The sequence below is a fragment of the Aulostomus chinensis genome, chromosome 9, assembly GCF_037954235.1.
Source record: "Aulostomus chinensis isolate RoL2024-O1b breed Wild chromosome 9, RoL_Achi_v1.0, whole genome shotgun sequence".
NCBI classification, from domain to species: Eukaryota; Metazoa; Chordata; class Actinopteri; order Syngnathiformes; family Aulostomidae; genus Aulostomus; species Aulostomus chinensis.
In genome coordinates this window covers 28,025,731-28,042,237 of record NC_141328.1, presented here as the reverse complement: position 1 = coordinate 28,042,237, position 16,507 = coordinate 28,025,731, and the positions used below count along the sequence as shown (strand labels likewise).

The 16,507-nt window shown below is 40.9% G+C and overlaps 1 protein-coding gene across 3 annotated transcripts in view; it reads right to left on the bottom strand.

Moving 5' to 3' along the window:
• Nucleotides 1-16,507, bottom strand: part of hoxc13a (homeobox C13a) — a 60,773-nt gene that overhangs the window by 34,583 nt on the left and 9,683 nt on the right. For all 3 annotated transcript variants that reach the window (XR_015117940.1, XR_015117939.1, XM_086214828.1), the window contains one exon: nucleotides 212-295. The gene's annotated coding sequence lies outside the window, so the exon portion shown is untranslated. The remainder of the gene's footprint in view (nucleotides 1-211; nucleotides 296-16,507) is intronic.

The following is a 16,507-nucleotide window of genomic DNA, read 5'->3' as shown; positions in this document are numbered from 1 at the left end:
TACACTACATTCCTCAGTTGCATCCAGATGAAAAGATCCATGGACATGAGCTTTTTTTGGGGGGTAGAGATTAAGATCTTAACTTCCCTGTGTGGTTGCTATTTATGGAAAAGCTCATGTTTTCTGTTCATGAGAGCATCACCAATGTTGTACTTGCCGAGGCACCAGACATTTTGTGTGGTTGTGTTTTGAGTGGTGCCAGGTGGCTCACCTTGACTGTCGGACCTCTTACTGCAGCGACCGGTTCACTCCTGGCGTTGCTGTACGTCCTTCCTCCGTTTCTTTCCTGCCTTTCCTGTGAAAATATAATTTCATTTCATTTTATTTGTTGTGACCAGTTGTGAGACTAGAACATTTTTTTCACTGGCATTGTGCAGTATTCTTGCCACAGGTGTGAGTGTGGTACTGATCATGCTACTCCTTAAAACCAGTAAATTTAGAGTTTTAAACATCATATTGCCGGCCCTTGTTTCCAGTAGAGAGCAGGGATGAATGAAGAAGAGGCAGCCATAGTTTCCTGAGTCTGTTAAGCCTGACATAAAAAGCAAAAGACAAAAATCCGAACAACTCAGGCTGGGTCTGTTCCTTTGCATATTCCTGACAAACCAAACCGCCCAAGATGTTTGATGAAGCCGCAATATGACTGAGCTCTTCACATGATCAGAAACTATGATGATAACTAACTGTGCCAATATCAGTTGACGATGAAGCTCCTTCACAATAATCGTGTTGATTTGTTCTTGTTTGAAGTGTGGAGCAGCCACCATGTGGCAGGAAGGGGTTTAGCAGCAAAATGGCAGTGCCCTCCATGCTAGAAAATATAATTTTTAATCCAACAGTACACTGGGACAAAATCTGAGGAAGATTTCAAAGGTATCAAAAATTGGATACTGGCTCAACCCAAGTCATGATAGTAAACAAACAGACAGTTACTTTTAATTTTGAAATATTTTTATGAAGTGGAGTGCATGGCCATGCTAATATGTAGCTGTATGAGGTGCATTCTTGGCTGCAAAATATGTTAATCATGTCAGGATTATAAGAGTGGAGACAATAATTAATACTAATAAAAAGCTAAAAAGCAATGGAATTCACAAAGAAATGGCATATCGTGTCTGCATAGTGACACAAGGAGAGGAGCACAACGTTTCATACTATTAATGCGTCTGCTTTAACATCACAGTGCAAAGTCTGGCGAAGGCAACAACTTCACATTAAGAAGCACGACTGTCTAGTATGTTACCCTTTTATTTTAAGATAAATCTATATCTATCTATCTATATCTATCTATCTATCTATCTATCTATCTATATCTATATCTATATATATATATATGTATATAGATATAGATATATAGATATATAGATATATTAAAAAACAGGCTAGGCATACCCACGAAACCCACAAGAGCTTTTTTGAATAACTTATTGCATCCAGCATGTGTTGAATATACTATTTTCTTGACACAACTGAACCTCATACTGGAGCTACGGCTACATGACGGTCAAACTACATTACTAAAAACCAAGAACTTGCAATATAATTAATTTTCAAAGTACAAGTATAATATAAAACCCACCAATCCAGATTTGACAGGTTTTGCCAGCACAGCTGGAGCGTAGAAGCCACAGCCGCCAGCCAACCAACAGAAACACACAACACAACACAGGACAGCTATAAATGCAGCATGCAGGAACCCAGGACCAGCTGCAGCGCAAAATCAACATGATTGATTCGGTCTGACTGATTTACAGGGAAGAAGTCTTACAGGGTAACAAATAAAGACAAATGAAAGAGTGCTGTATTCAGACAATAGTCACTGGATCAACAGCAACAAGAAGAAATACATTTGACTGTGTCAATTAAACGTAAACTGCTATGAATGTATGAGCATTTAGTAAAGTTCAATTCCATGAACAAAACCGAGGAGTGTTCCTTCCCTGGATAATAAAAAGTACCTTACAGTGTAGATTCAAAACTATGCCATAAGAAAAACAAATGCCATATTTAGTGAATTCAATTTGTCAGGTTTGACTGTGGCTGTACTTATTTCCTCTTTTGACACACTGATGTTAAAATGAAAACTGATAAACTGCTGCTTCTTTGTTTGCAAATTTTCCTTGAGTTCACTTCCACTGATTTTGATGTGCTTAGTTTTTAGTGAATAATTGCACTCTATTTTACAAATAAGTGTTGTGTAAAGCTCATGGAAGAGGAGGTATACAAGGATGAGACGCTGCAGGCCAAAGAGCACTGAATTGACTTAAATTAAAAGTGAGCACAGCTTTTATTAAGCAGTCATGGTTTTTTGATACATATAATACACTATTAACTACTTTTTGGGATTGCACTACAATTATCAATTACAGGAGGACTTATTCAGGACTGGGCCCTCAAAGTTTCAAACGCAAGACTTGTCTGACATGGGCTGACTTGGTCCAACTTCTGGGCTTCAAAGCCATTCACCAGAAAACCACAAACAAAGCAAACTAAAAGAGCAGTGTAGCGTTGAAGAGCACAGACCTCCACCAGGGCCAGTGGAACACATAAATGAGCTTTTGGCTCTTAAATGTAGTTGGTCTGTGTCTTATTGGCTCGGTCAAAGCTTCACACCTACACCAAGTTTTTGTCTGGTAGGTTTTGTGCAACTCTACTGACACACAAACAGATGTGAAAACATAAACTCCTTGGTGGAGGTAATAAATGGTGTATTGTCCTCGAACATTTCCATTGCTACACCCCTCACACACAAATCTGTAAAAAAAAAAAAAAAAAAAAAAAAAGAAACACCTCTGACACACAGAGCACAAGCGTACACTTCAAAGACTTTCAACCATGAATTCGCCACGTAACATGAAGGAATGCATAACTGCTGGACAGTTACATGTGGAGAAGTTCCTCACATTGGCCTTTGGCTCAAGTCCTGGCTGACTGTGCAAATACTGAGATTGCTGTACTTGGAAAAGTGCAAGTCGCATCATGTAAGTGACACAGAATTTTAGTGTGTTCTCCTTTCAAATTAGGTGTAACCAAAGCTATTACATAAAGCTTAGGCTCCAGTTTTTAGTGTATTATGAGTATTTATAGCTACAGACATGAGCTGTAGCTTCTCAATTTTTCATCACATCATAACTCAAAAATAAAGGTCTTCTTTACTAGACCTTTTACAGTCAATAAACTGTTTTTTAATCTTGCTTAACAGTCAGTTACTGTCAGTTTTTGTATAAAAAAAAACCCCAGTCAATAAATTTAGGAATGAATTTTACTTCATTCCCTTCTTTTAACTTCCAGTGGGAAGTTCACTGTTTATTTATGATTAGATCTGGCATGCGTTCTCAAGTCATCTACAACTCTCAACGCTGTGCATCAGGATCACATCTCTGTGGTGCATCACTACTCACTGCGACTGCTGTGCTTGTAGATGCTAAATGTTTTTAACAAAGTCTTTCATTCTCTTCATCTAAGCAGTTTTCCTTCAACATCAGTGGGTTTTCCATGTCTACATGAGCACACGCCCATGTCTGGAGCCTGAGTTGCTCCTCGTGAATAATAATTAAACAAATATATGCATATACCATTGTCATAAAATCCATGGAAAAGGGGGGAAAATATATATAATTTTTTAAATCAGACCACAAAAAACTTTTACTTCGTAACAAAGAAAGGTGGAGTATTGTGTGGTTTTGTGTACATATTTGGTCATGTGGGAAGAGTTCAAACTCCATATCAGAGAAGGATCCATCTCAAGTCCCGTTCTAACCAAATGGAGGAACGTCGTCTCTGCACAACATGGCTGAACCAAGACCTTTCCTGCACCCTTCAACAGTTTTTCCATATTAATTACCCTTTCCTGTCTTTTTTGACACATGTGAAGGAGTTAAGCCTTATGTTCCATTACTACAAAGATACTACGTGATTATACTTCATATGTTTTCAGTTACAAATGCTGAGGTCACTCCTTTTCACTACTGCTTTCCAACTCCACCACTACCAAGGATTTCAGAGCAACATGGAAAACATTAGCTAGCCTCTGATTAAATAGCCAGAGAGCCTTTGTCGCCATTTATTTCTGGCTACAGATTGAGTGGACTGCATGTCAATATATATAAAAACTGTCATTGTGAGTACAAATGCATATAAAAACTGACTTCAAGCACCATTTGAGGTAAGCCATAATCCTCTGTGGGAAGAGAAGCCCATTGTGGATTCTGCTGTAGAAGATGCTGTTTGAATAATCACAAAGTCTTTTGGGTGCTCAACTGAAACCTCCTGCAAATATGCATCCCAGTAGCCGACCTTGTGTGTTGCAGGTTCTGCTCGTCTTAATCATTTTTCCTTATGTCAGGGTGAGCTTAGGTACGGACATCTGGGCATTTATAGTGCTGGCAAATAGCAGCTCCTGGCTGAGGTTTAGCATATTTTACGTCTTACCTTAGAGGGACAAACAGGAATGTGTTCAAATGGACAGTTATTCCAGGTCTAATTTAAACTAGACAAGCCCAAACGTCCTCAGCTCAGCCCCAGTTGGCTGAGGAGATGGCAAAATATTATTCTTTTCTAAGAATATTATTTATCATGCACAGATAAATACATCAACATGTCAAAATGCTCCATCTACTTGTGGTAAACAAAAGATGTAATGCGTAGGAATTTTAAGGTTCCTCACTTTTAAATTCTCACAATCATTTCAAAATTACAGTCACTGTTAATTCTGACTGATAATTCAAGTGAATATATACTATCGGAATAATATAGTGCAATTAATTACTACTGAAAAAAAATACATTAATTAATGTTTAAGTTTTCGTTGTATTGACTATTGAAATTATGATGTAAAATTCTTAATTCCAATTCCGTCCCCTCAACAATGACCCACCCCATTTGTTCGAGGTGGGAATCTACAAAATCTACCGCGAGTTTGAATCTTTGACTAAAAAAAAAAAAAAACGGTTTCACAAAGGCTGTGTTTCATCACACTGTTTGGATGTTGCTTTTATTGCACTCTGGCCCTGTATTTCTTTCCATCCAGGCTGTAAATGTTGAATAAAACTTTATTTTTTAAAAAACACAGACAAGACAGTCGTCGTATCGAACATGTAGTTTACATTTGTTGTGCTAGTGAAAAGTCAAAGCCTCTAATCTTTGTCTCGTTGGGTGTCAATCACAGTGCCATCCCCACAAGTCTATGACGTTACAATAAATGTGTTTATGGTAAGACATAACATTTGACTGTAAATGTGTCTTGGCCAATGCACAAATAAACGTGGATGCCAGTGGAGCAGAATATGCAAATAGCCACGGGTGAGGCAAAGAGAGAAGTGACAATTCATCTTTTGCTTTTATTTTACCTAGCAGTTCTTTCTAGCCTGGCATTCAAAAAAGTAAAAACCGCATGTGGGAATCTGTATCCTTATTTATTTCATTTAACTGCTTAGAATGCAGAGAGATACAGCAAGCATAAATTAACAGAAATTATTTTATACAAAAATGTTTCTTGATTTATCCTGACAACCTCCAAAATTCTCCACCACCCCTGCAGGAAACAGTGCGGAGACTTGCTTTAGTTTACATATTTATTTGCATTGGAATCCAATTCTTATGTGTAACAACTAACGAACGAAATACTAAAAATATTACAAATTCAATTTTGAGGCTTCTTCTTTGGTGGCTGATTAAGTTGTCCTTGGTCTTAAGAAACAAAGACTTAAGGGTGAGCAATAAATCAATGAAGACCTTGTTTCCCCTGGGCTATTCAGCCACTTGGGGTGTAAAACTCTCAAAGGCAATGAGCACTTGAAAGTCTGGAGCTGTGGACAGATTCTGCCCAGCAATTATCCTGTCTGCATGCCTCCTAAACGCTGCATACCAGATATGTTTGGGCCTCTTCAGCAACAGTCACAGTTATGGAGACACAGATGCTAATAGCACCATCTTTTCAGAGCTGCAGAGACAGAAGGCCTCTGGCCATCTCTTCTAAAACACATGCCACACAGCCTGCACCACCCACACCACACAGACCTGTTATTGATGACCACTGATGGCTCTCCTCTTCACTTGAGCCAGGGTGGCCGCCGTAGGCCACAAAGCTGTAAATACGACTTGTCAAGGTAGCGTAACTTGCTCATCAGTGATTATCGGCTTCAGACACTTGTCTTGTTACTGAGGACGGATATCCTATAAATGTGTGTACATACACCGACACCTTTTCTCGTTCCCACGTTGAGTTGTGGCGTCTTAAGACTTTGTGTTTCCCTTTTTTGGCTGCTGCTCAGTAAGAAGCAGACTGACAAGCACCTGTCACAAGGATTGATGTGTCCAGCTGGTGAGCACGAGGTGGGCCAAGAGACACAGGAGCAGCAGCAGCAGCACACATTAAATGTGATGGCCAAGATGAGAGGGGTGTGGTGGAGGCCCAGGCTGAAGATTTGAAGGTGATAGAAAGATGAGGTAAGACGTAAGGGTGGAAGGGAGGGGAGGATCACTGAGGGAGAAGGCGACAGGAGGTGACTCTACCTTGGATGTCTTCAAGGTGACTCAGTATGACATAAACATTCCCAAGGGTTTACTACTTCAAAAAAAAAAAGGATAGACAGAGAAGGGAGAGAGTGAAAAAGAGAGAAAGAATTTCAAGGTGCAAAAGCTCTTTGCAGATGTCCAAATACGCAGTAAATCACTGTGAGGACCTGAGGGTGCTCAAATGCTTTTTGACTGAATCTGTCTCCCAGCCCACAGGCTCCAGAATGACTAAAACATTAACAGGAGTCTTCAGGGTAGCGACAGCAGCCCACCCATCCCCCACCAGTGCCTACACAGTCCCAGAACTGTGCAAACATAAGGCCAAACCAAAATGGTGTCCATTCAGATGTTGTCCAAATGCACTGCAAATGTTTGAAACCAAGAGAATGCTTGAGAAGACGATAAGCTTGTGCACAAACTAACAATTTAGCTGTGTCCCCATTCCCATGAGTCATAAAGCTGCCCCTGGCATTTGACTGGAGAGGTCTGTGTGTTGAGTTACAGGTGTTCTTTTTAACACTGTTGCTCAAAAAAAGGTTTATGACCTTGCTTCTACGGAGGGCTTAGGAAACAGAAGTGACATCGGGCTTGAAAACCAAGCCAAAATCTAAGATGTAAACACCTTTACAGCGCAGTAACAAACACAGAATGCTGCGCAATCAAAACACTTTTCTGCAAAACGCAGACCGAGTAGAAGCTGCAAACATTCAAGAGTCATGGACAACAAATGCCTTATGAATTTAAAAAAAGCAATATTAATTTTTATTATGCTCCATTACAAACACAAAGAAGCATTACAAGGAATATATAAAAAAAAAAACTAAAGCTGCTTCTGGAACTTCATAATTAGCAACATTACATTATTTTACTTTCTTTTGGTTAAAAAAAAGGGAAATATAAAACCATTCTCTGAATATTCAGTTAGACGTTTAATGCGGTACCATTATTCAAATGTGCCATAACATTAATGTATCTATTTCTTATTGCTCATCATAAATGGCCGAGTAGCGAAATGAGTAGTAGTGAAATGAATGAAATTCTTTTAACAGTTTTACGGCTTCAAAATTACAACTCCACATTTTGAATTCATTGAACTGTAACTGGCAAGCTTACTTTGGAGAGTGAATAAATGTTCTTTTTATGTAAGCTGTTTAAACTTTTTGAATGCTTAAACATTAATGTGTCACAGCCTTAACATTGCTCCACACCACACATTGTTCAACAGATAAGACGGTCTTCGCTCCATCCCTCATCTCGCCTCCTCTGACCTCCAAATGGAAATTGACTGATGTGATTTAATGCTAATGAAGAGAACATTAATAGGGATATAAAACATTGAATGCTTGTAATTATGGAAGAGCGTCACAGAATTATTTCCACTAGAAAACTATTCAAATACATTTAGTAGTACTAATTTCAACAGTATTTAATCTAAAAACACACAGATATGCTTAATTTGCAACTTGCTTTAACACTTCTTGATAGGAGGACAGAAACAGCAATACTGCTGCAAAGGCTGAAACTGAGGTCTGCAGAGGCAGAGCCCAGCTCTCTGCTGCCTTCAAGTGTACTTGACTGCCCCCTGGCAGAAGCAACTGTCACTGCACTGACATTTCAGCAGGAATGTAAACCACTCCCTTCAACAGAGAACCACTGGGAAAAATGCTCCTGCGTCTGACACATTGGTCGTAGTCAACGGCTCATTTGTGTCATGAGCGGTGACTGGAATTAATCTCAAAAAGCAGAGTTAAAGATTGACAAAGGAAATATCATCTGAGATTCCCAGAGTCCATCAGGGTCAAAACATACATGTAAAGCCCTGAATACACACACAGGGCGATATAGGAGCTTTGCAGATGTGTACACACTGAAACAAAGGCCAGGTCTTGGCAGCATATCTTTTTAAAGCTTCACATTAAAACTAACTGCAACACTTCATGGAACATTTCCTAGTTTCAGAAACATTAAAGTAATTCACTACCATCTTGCTGACATCATGGCCTTTCCTTTTCCTTGGCAATGTTTAAAAGCCCAAAAAACTGGATGTGCTCTTCAGTTGTTGGCTGGTGTGCAATTATAGAGATCACATATGCAGAGAGAACTGCTTCAATCTGAGGAAAAACACCAGTGTGAAACAACATGGGGGGGGGGGGTGCCAAGTGCACGACTTGAGCCTTACAGCAGCAGATGGTAATACCAGCACATTAATGAATATAAAGTAAAGCGTGTACACATTATGGACTAAATGCATAACAAAACTCAAGTGAAAAACTGCTCAAACTTCATGTCAAGTTGTTTTTTTTGTTTGCTTTTTAATAATAATTCTCAGAAGGCAGAAAAGTTTAAAACACAGCTGGGCAGTATATCTTTGTGGTAGTACATTTTACATAAAGTCTGCATGTTCATTGGGACACTAGCTGTAATGCAGTAAGGTTAGATGTGCTATTAAACTACCCTCTGTCACAAACACATGCTATGTGACTAAACTGCAGAGTAGCCCTAAAACTGACTCTGTGGGAATGGATACTGCAGTACAGTACCCCAGTTGAACTAAGGGTGGCAGCACAGGCCCTGACACAAGCTTTGATCAACTGTGATTGCTGCAAGAGATCATCTTGACTGCCTAAACAAAAACCTCAGAAATCCACCCAATGATCAGACGCTCTGAGGATTGAAGGCGGCGTGACAGCAGTCCTGCGTGACCTACATGGCTTCAAAAACTCACCACAACTGTTAGCCTTTAATCAATAGCCTCCTCTATCCATGTCAACCTTTTAAGTTTACAGCAAGTGCCACTTCTCACAGCTTAAATGGAGCTTTGTGCTTACCAACACCTTCTCCCTGATAAATGGACGCAGGGACGGATGTTGTACAGAGCCACTGCAGAAGAACACGCATCATTGCATCCATTTTGCAGTGCTTAAAGTCTACTCAGTGCAGAACAACATCAGTCACCCAAGCCCACTGGAGCACAACCAGAGGCTGTAAGGCTATTCAAATTAATTAGCAAATGACCTTAGATTAAAGGGGGAGCCACTGATAAGACAATGAAGGCATTTATCAGGTCAATGGATGAGGGTGCTGTCACATGATGCCTTCCTTTCTCTGTAGTTCACACTCCCTTCCAGTGATGCCATTAAGACACACGGTATTACACAAACGTTGATAGAAAAAAAAACAGTTTTAGGAAACTATGTCATTCGCTTTCATCTCAAGGATATTTTAAAGGGGATTTGTGTTAAAACCCAGTCAGACATAGGTGTCGCTGGCAGGTTTTCTATTTGAGGAGGAAAGTTCCTCAGTAAAGAAAAGAGCAGGACTCTTTGTCAGTGCTGTCTGATAAAGTGTGAAATAAGCTGCAGCCCAGATGGCTTTTTATTTTATTTCAAGAACAGACTATATCTGATCCATCTCAGAGAGACAAGTCAATCTCCAGGTCTGCTAATACAGTCCAATGGACAGGGGATAAATCCCTGGTAGGCAACAAAAAAGCAGATCAATAAAGAAAGCATGTAAACAAACGACAGTGGAAATGAAGTTGAGATGGATGGAGAGTGTGATGGCGAGGGGGACCAGCAGTGCTTCAAATAAAGCACATGGCCAGAGAAGGAAAAAAAGGAAAAGACGGTAAAGTCAGGGGGACTGTTGAAGCGAGGAGCGGTGGGAGTGCAAATGAGGAGAGGGAGATGCATAGCCATGAAGGAGAGAAAAGAACAGAAAGATGAAGAAAATGTGCTCGAGAGATGGGGAAGCGAGAAATTGAGGGAGAGAGAAAAACGGTAGTGTAGAAGTGATTTATGCTAGTTGTATAATTTTCTACAACGCTGCACACCCCCTTCCCCTACGGCTCTCCTTTCCTCCTCCGTATTCCACACTCCCACCAGGGTGTGCTCCTCCTCACTGTCACACCAAGAACAGTCCCTGGCCACACCAGCCAGTGATTAAGATTCTGCTGTGATGTGACTGCAGCACTTCGCAAATGGAAGACTGGACATAATTTCCCTAAAATGCTGTTTTTTATCACCTATTTCCCCTTCATCAGCTTGCCGCACACGATTGATAGCTGATGGCACCTCTGACAACTTAACGTTTTTATGGTTAGATTTATGGGCTATCTGCTCCTCTCCTTTTACAGCTCAAACTCTGTAAAAATGCTTATTTCTCAGATAAGGAGAGGGAGGGTGTGTGTCTATGTGTATGGAATGGTATGATACCCAGTGAAATGTATGTATGAGAGAGAAGGGCCCACCTCACTGCATTGCAGTGCAGAACAGTGCTGGGCTTCCAGGACTTTATAGCTATTTGGAAATTGAAATCACCTCTGCATAACACCATGGATTCAAGAAACGCTTCATGGATGATATTCCAGCTAATTCTGATCACATTTTTAGCAACTAATGGTTGCCATATCCTCCCCTCTCAGAAATAATTAAAAGAAAAAGTGTGTCATTCTCCATGCAAAATATATGGATCTGCTTAGAGCATCATCTCTCTAATCAAAGCAGCATTTCATGCCGCTTCTTATGACGCAAAAGACACACAGAGGAGAAAATTTTAAAGGTTCCACAATAAAATACACAATTTATTTCATCGCATGACTGTCTTTTTTTCTTCGTGTGAAAGCTCAAGCAGAAGCATGCCTGCAAACGCAAGATAAATGTGTGGAAAATGGAGAAGACATGACATGACAGCTCGTTGTGGCTGTCAGGTTAAGACAGGTTGGGCTAATTACAGTGAAGTGAGCTTTGATGGCAGCAAACACCTGAGTGCAAACAGCCTTGATTAGTGTGTGTGTGTGTGTGTGTGTGTGTGGGTGTGTGTGTGGAGGGGGGGGGGGGGGGTGAGTAAGGTTTCCACTGCAGGAGGAGGGGGGAACACTGGTCTTACTGGGCTGCAGTGGAAGTGTGGCCACTGCAGGTTCTCTTCCCAGCTGGCCAGATTTACAGCCAGTACAGGATCCCAGTTAGCCTTCCCCACTGATGAGCCTGGCAGATCCCAGCCAGACGTCCCAGGGGACTGGAGTATGGTGGGGGGTGTGGGATGGGGGGATGGGAGGATGGAGGGGATGGGGGAGAGAGAGAGAACCAGTCTGATGGGATCAGTGATTCATAGACAGCGAGGAGGACACACCCTGGAATGGGGTAATACCACACATGTTTTAACTGGGCTGGCCTGTAATTCATCATTAGGGTTACCAAGGCTACAAGGAGCACCTTAGGATCGAGGCCACAGGAATCATCACTACGTGTGCGTGTGCGTGTGTGTGTGTGTGTGAGTGTGTGTGTGTGTGTGTGAGTGTGTGTGTGTGTGTGGGGGGGGGGGGTGTTTGGATAACCAATCTCTTGAGTAGAATACACATTCTGGATATTTCCATATCAGGTTGCTCTCAGTTTCCACAACCCTCTTTTCTTGGTACTGCGCCTACATCTGAGGATGTTGGAGGAAATTTCATGCCATTAAATATGAGAGATGAAAAAGTGCTATTCCAATGTGTGTGAATAAAGCAATCTCCTTGATGTCATAAATCCACCTGGAACCAACCAGTTCCAATATTCTGGTTTAACCTGTTTTTCCAAGAATGTTCTGGCCACGACAGGCAGGAATAACTATGGGTATGGGTACAATTTATGTCTCCCAAAAAATGTCACAGTTTTGGCAGGTGGTATTGTCAATGATGTTTCATTACAGGAGATAAATATCACACCAGTCAGTGTTGTCTGAATAAGCTGGCTGGTCCTCACCAGTAACAAGAAGGGAATTGCATACCATCACCTTTGTTTATAAAAGTCTTCTCATAAAGCTGCCCCGGTATATCACATCTCTACTCAAATTTAAAACCACCGTTCACACAACCAGGCCTGGCTGGCTCTAAATAACCCGCATGTAAATACTAAATCTAAAAATATTGCCTTCAAATAATACACTTCGTATCAAAGGAATGAATGAGCTGCTACAAAAGCTTCTGAGAACTTGGGACGTCTCATCTCAAGGAACTGTTAGAAATAAGGGAGCAAGAACCTCACACTTTGGGTCATAATTCACTTCAATATCAATGCTGTGTACCTTAAAAGACAGAAGTAGTCATAGACCTAGGTGAGCAAAATACTCAGGGAATTTATTAGAGTACTTATTTTATTTTACAAGTGTAAAATGATTTCACACTTGTAAAACTGCACGGTTACTTGATAGATACTGAACTGGAAACATAGCAAGATAGTGAATTGATTATTTCAACCGAGCCCTCATTCCAAACATTCCAATTTTAAGATGTCTTTGGTTTTTACAGTTTTGCCACCACATCTCAATTGTTACTCGAAATTAAATTGTGAAGAATGTTTACAGAAGTCCTTTACAAGAGAGCTAAGCCTTCCAGCACCTGTGATATATCACTACAAATCCTCCTCACGATAAGTGTTTTATATCACGCTGTTAGGGTTATACAGTATGAACTATTTAAACATTATCCCAGCCTTTACTGAGCAAAAGTCTGTTTACGACATTTCATTCCATTTATCCTTGGGGATTTGCATGTCTTCTGCACGTATTGGTGTTTGAATTGTCACTGGAATTTGCTGGATGTCGATTTCTTGTTTTTAGTATGAGGAGATTTTATTAGTGTTGCGCGTTATATTCAGGGTAAAGAATTGCTTTCCTCCATCAATGTCTGTGTATCACTCTTAAGAGTGTACGCCAATGTGACTTGTAGCCAAAAGATTGTGTTTTACGGTAACATTTTAATTTTGACTTTATTACAACAAGAAAATGCTGAGATCCATTTTAAAATCAATATGGCCCACTTCTATGTTATACCCACTAGAGATGCAACTGTTCAGCCAGCCGGGGTGGAGCTGATGAGACTCTGTGTGTGTGTGTGTGTGTGTGTGTGTGTGTGTGTGTGTGTGTGTGTGTGTGTGTGTGTGTGTGTGTGTGTGTGTGTTGCATTGCCTCATATAACTTTTGTTTCTTACTGAACCAACAACTTCAGGGTCACCTGTTCATATTGTTTATTGAACTGTTTTTTTACAGTTTGGTTTTGCATCCCTTGTACCCTCCACAATAAGAGAATACCGTCTCTTTATTTTTGCAGCTGTTTACAGTAACTTGGACAGTATGTTTTCTACATTGTCATCACTTATGAAGTCTTAAATGTCAGAGCCAGGAGACAACTGATTTGTTGACGAAATTTAAAATTTTCTGGTTTGCATGAGTGTGTGTGAAGACGAAAAAAGGTTACAGATTAAATCAGGCATTTTTCAAGGACTATAAACACATTCGAACATATGCTAATCCTTGGAGATGTAACAATTAAAATTTAGCTTTTGCCACTCTTGAGAAATTGGACGAAGACTTGATGTTTTTATTTCCTTTGTACTAACCTATGAGGTCACCCAATAAATTAGAGATTTACATGTCTTCATTTGTCCATAAAAACGTAAGAGTGAAGAAATGTGTGCACGAGAAAAAAAAAACCAAAAAAACCTGAGGTTCCACATGACTCATTAGAAGCCTTTTCCCATGACGCCCAAAATTAGGCTTATGCCCACTTAACCTTAATTATTCCCTGTAATTGCTGTTGCGTTGTCTGTCTTGGGTTTTATAGGAGTCCAATGAACAGGTATGGTTTGATTGTGGTTTGGAAAGCAGACACGGCTCATGTTGTTCCAATTAAATCCGGGGTGTTTCTGTAGCACACGTCGGTTGACTGAGTCCGTTTTCTAATTTCCATTTTCCAAAAGGAAGGCAGGATAATGCACAGGAGACCAGAGGATGATGATAGTGAATGAGGCCATTACACTCTTACTCAGCACCTGGGAGGTACTGCATGCCGGTATGGCAATGAGGTTTTATTATCACATTTCCTAACACAGCACCAGCCTGTTGACATCATACTGTGAAATTCTGGACATATGTGAAGTATTGAAACAAATCCAGAAGTACCAGGTAACAACATGACCTCAGTGCAATAAAAGTTCTTTATCATCAAAATACAATTTAATAACAGTCTTTTAATCACATGATGTAAAGAATGTTCTCTTCTGAAAGGCCACAAACTGGATTATCCATTGAAAAATAGTCTCTCTGATAAAGCAATCACATTGCAAGCATAAGCTGCCCAGCTTTCATAAATCAAGTCAAACATACATGGCATTTGATTCGAACCCATTAGCAATCAGCAACAGCGTGTGTACGACGTGCATCTGCAGAGACATGCGCATGAATCTCATCTCACATTTTCCATGCTGTGCTCTTTAGGATGTTCCTCATTAGTGTGAATATTAATGCCACCAGAAAGGGGGAAGAGGGGTAGAAAAATGTAAAAGGAATTTGGAAGAGCTTTTTAAAGGGGCCATTTCATCAGAATCGTTATTTTTTTGCGGTTCTCTGAAGGCTCGTAACTGGCGGTCTATGAAGAGAGACATGCCGCAGTGGGGCTTAATTTAAAACCAGAAAGGTCACAGCACTAAGAAAGGTCCTCGGCTCAGCCAAAAATATAAAATGAGGAGGAGAAAACGAAAGCAGTGGGGGTGGAGGAGTGGGCCAAGAAAAGAGAGCAGAAAGAAAGGAGATCAGAGGATGCCGATTGAGAAGGGGGACACAGGCCGGAGGAAACACATTCAAGTAATTTGGAAAGATGGTGTTGTGGAAGGGAATACAAAAACGGGAAAATGTAAGGGGAAGAGGAAAACCGAGGACGGATAATGAACTGAATTGCAATTCAGCTGGAACAGGCCTAGCATCAAAACAGATGCAAGAGGGCTTTTTTGTTTACTTTAATGGTGTTTTTGCAAGTAATTTGTTATAATGGCCTACAATTTTAGGGAAAAAAACACCGCATCCACACACAGTGAAGAATTGCCAGTCTGTTCAACAATCTGTGTTGGCAGAAACACAACTCTCCCCGAGCCTTTGCTGAATTAGGCTCTCCATGCTGGACCGGAGTACTAATGGTCAGATGGGAAATTTGCTTTGCCATATGCAACTCAGCACAAAATAGGTACGGCTTTGAAAATTACTATTTGCCCCCGATCAGTGTGTTCATGATGTGTCTAGATTTGGCTGTGGAATGAATGTCATGTGTTGGACTTGGCCTTGTTAACGATGGTAAACGGTTCAACAATGAAGTCCGCCTCCCCCACCTCCACCTTACATTCTACAAACTAACATCCATGTCTTCAATCACTTGTTTATCTATCAGTTCACTTTAATTGTCCACTGGGTTTTTGACTGCACCACATTACATAAAAGCACACAGGAGCCTCATGGCAGCAGCACGACAGCCTCTGATGTAAAGCCTCATGCTTTGCACAGATAAGGCGGGTTCAATTTTAATGTTGCTAGCACACCGAGACGCACCAGGCTCACTTGTAAAACAGAATGCCCCATTCGCTTGTAAACGCAGCAGCCCAAGAGGAGGAAGGAGATGGGGGTTGGGCCGGCTGAGGTGGGGCTACATTAAAAGGAGGAGAAGAATTCCACTTGTCCAACTCTAGCAATCCATTCAGTCAGTGGATCAATTTCGTCTCTCAAATTCCCAATCCATTCCCCATCTCGTTTAAAATCTAATACCCAATTCCAATCACAACTGCAGTAAAGCACATCTTGTAAAAGGTCATAGTGTGACCTCTGAGTTCTCTAAACTGGCTTCTGGTTGGCCCACTTTCCCTTGAAATACTGCACAGCCTGATTTAAAAACTGCGCTCCACCTCAATCTCACCACCGTTGGGACCTGCATCCAGCCCAGCCATTGGTGATCATTTCGAGGTGGAGTGCCACATCTTCAGTTGTTTCAAATGTGTTGGCAGCACGTGTTTAGAGAAATGGGAACGGGAACTCAAACCTAAACCAGTGCGCGGAGCCCAGGAATAATTTTGGGATAGGTGTATGTGTGTGCTTGTGTGTTTGCCATAGGCAGGATGCCAGTATATAGAGGAGCATCTCCCCTGCACCCAGCCGAGGGAACTGATCAGATGGACGATCAAACACTAATCAT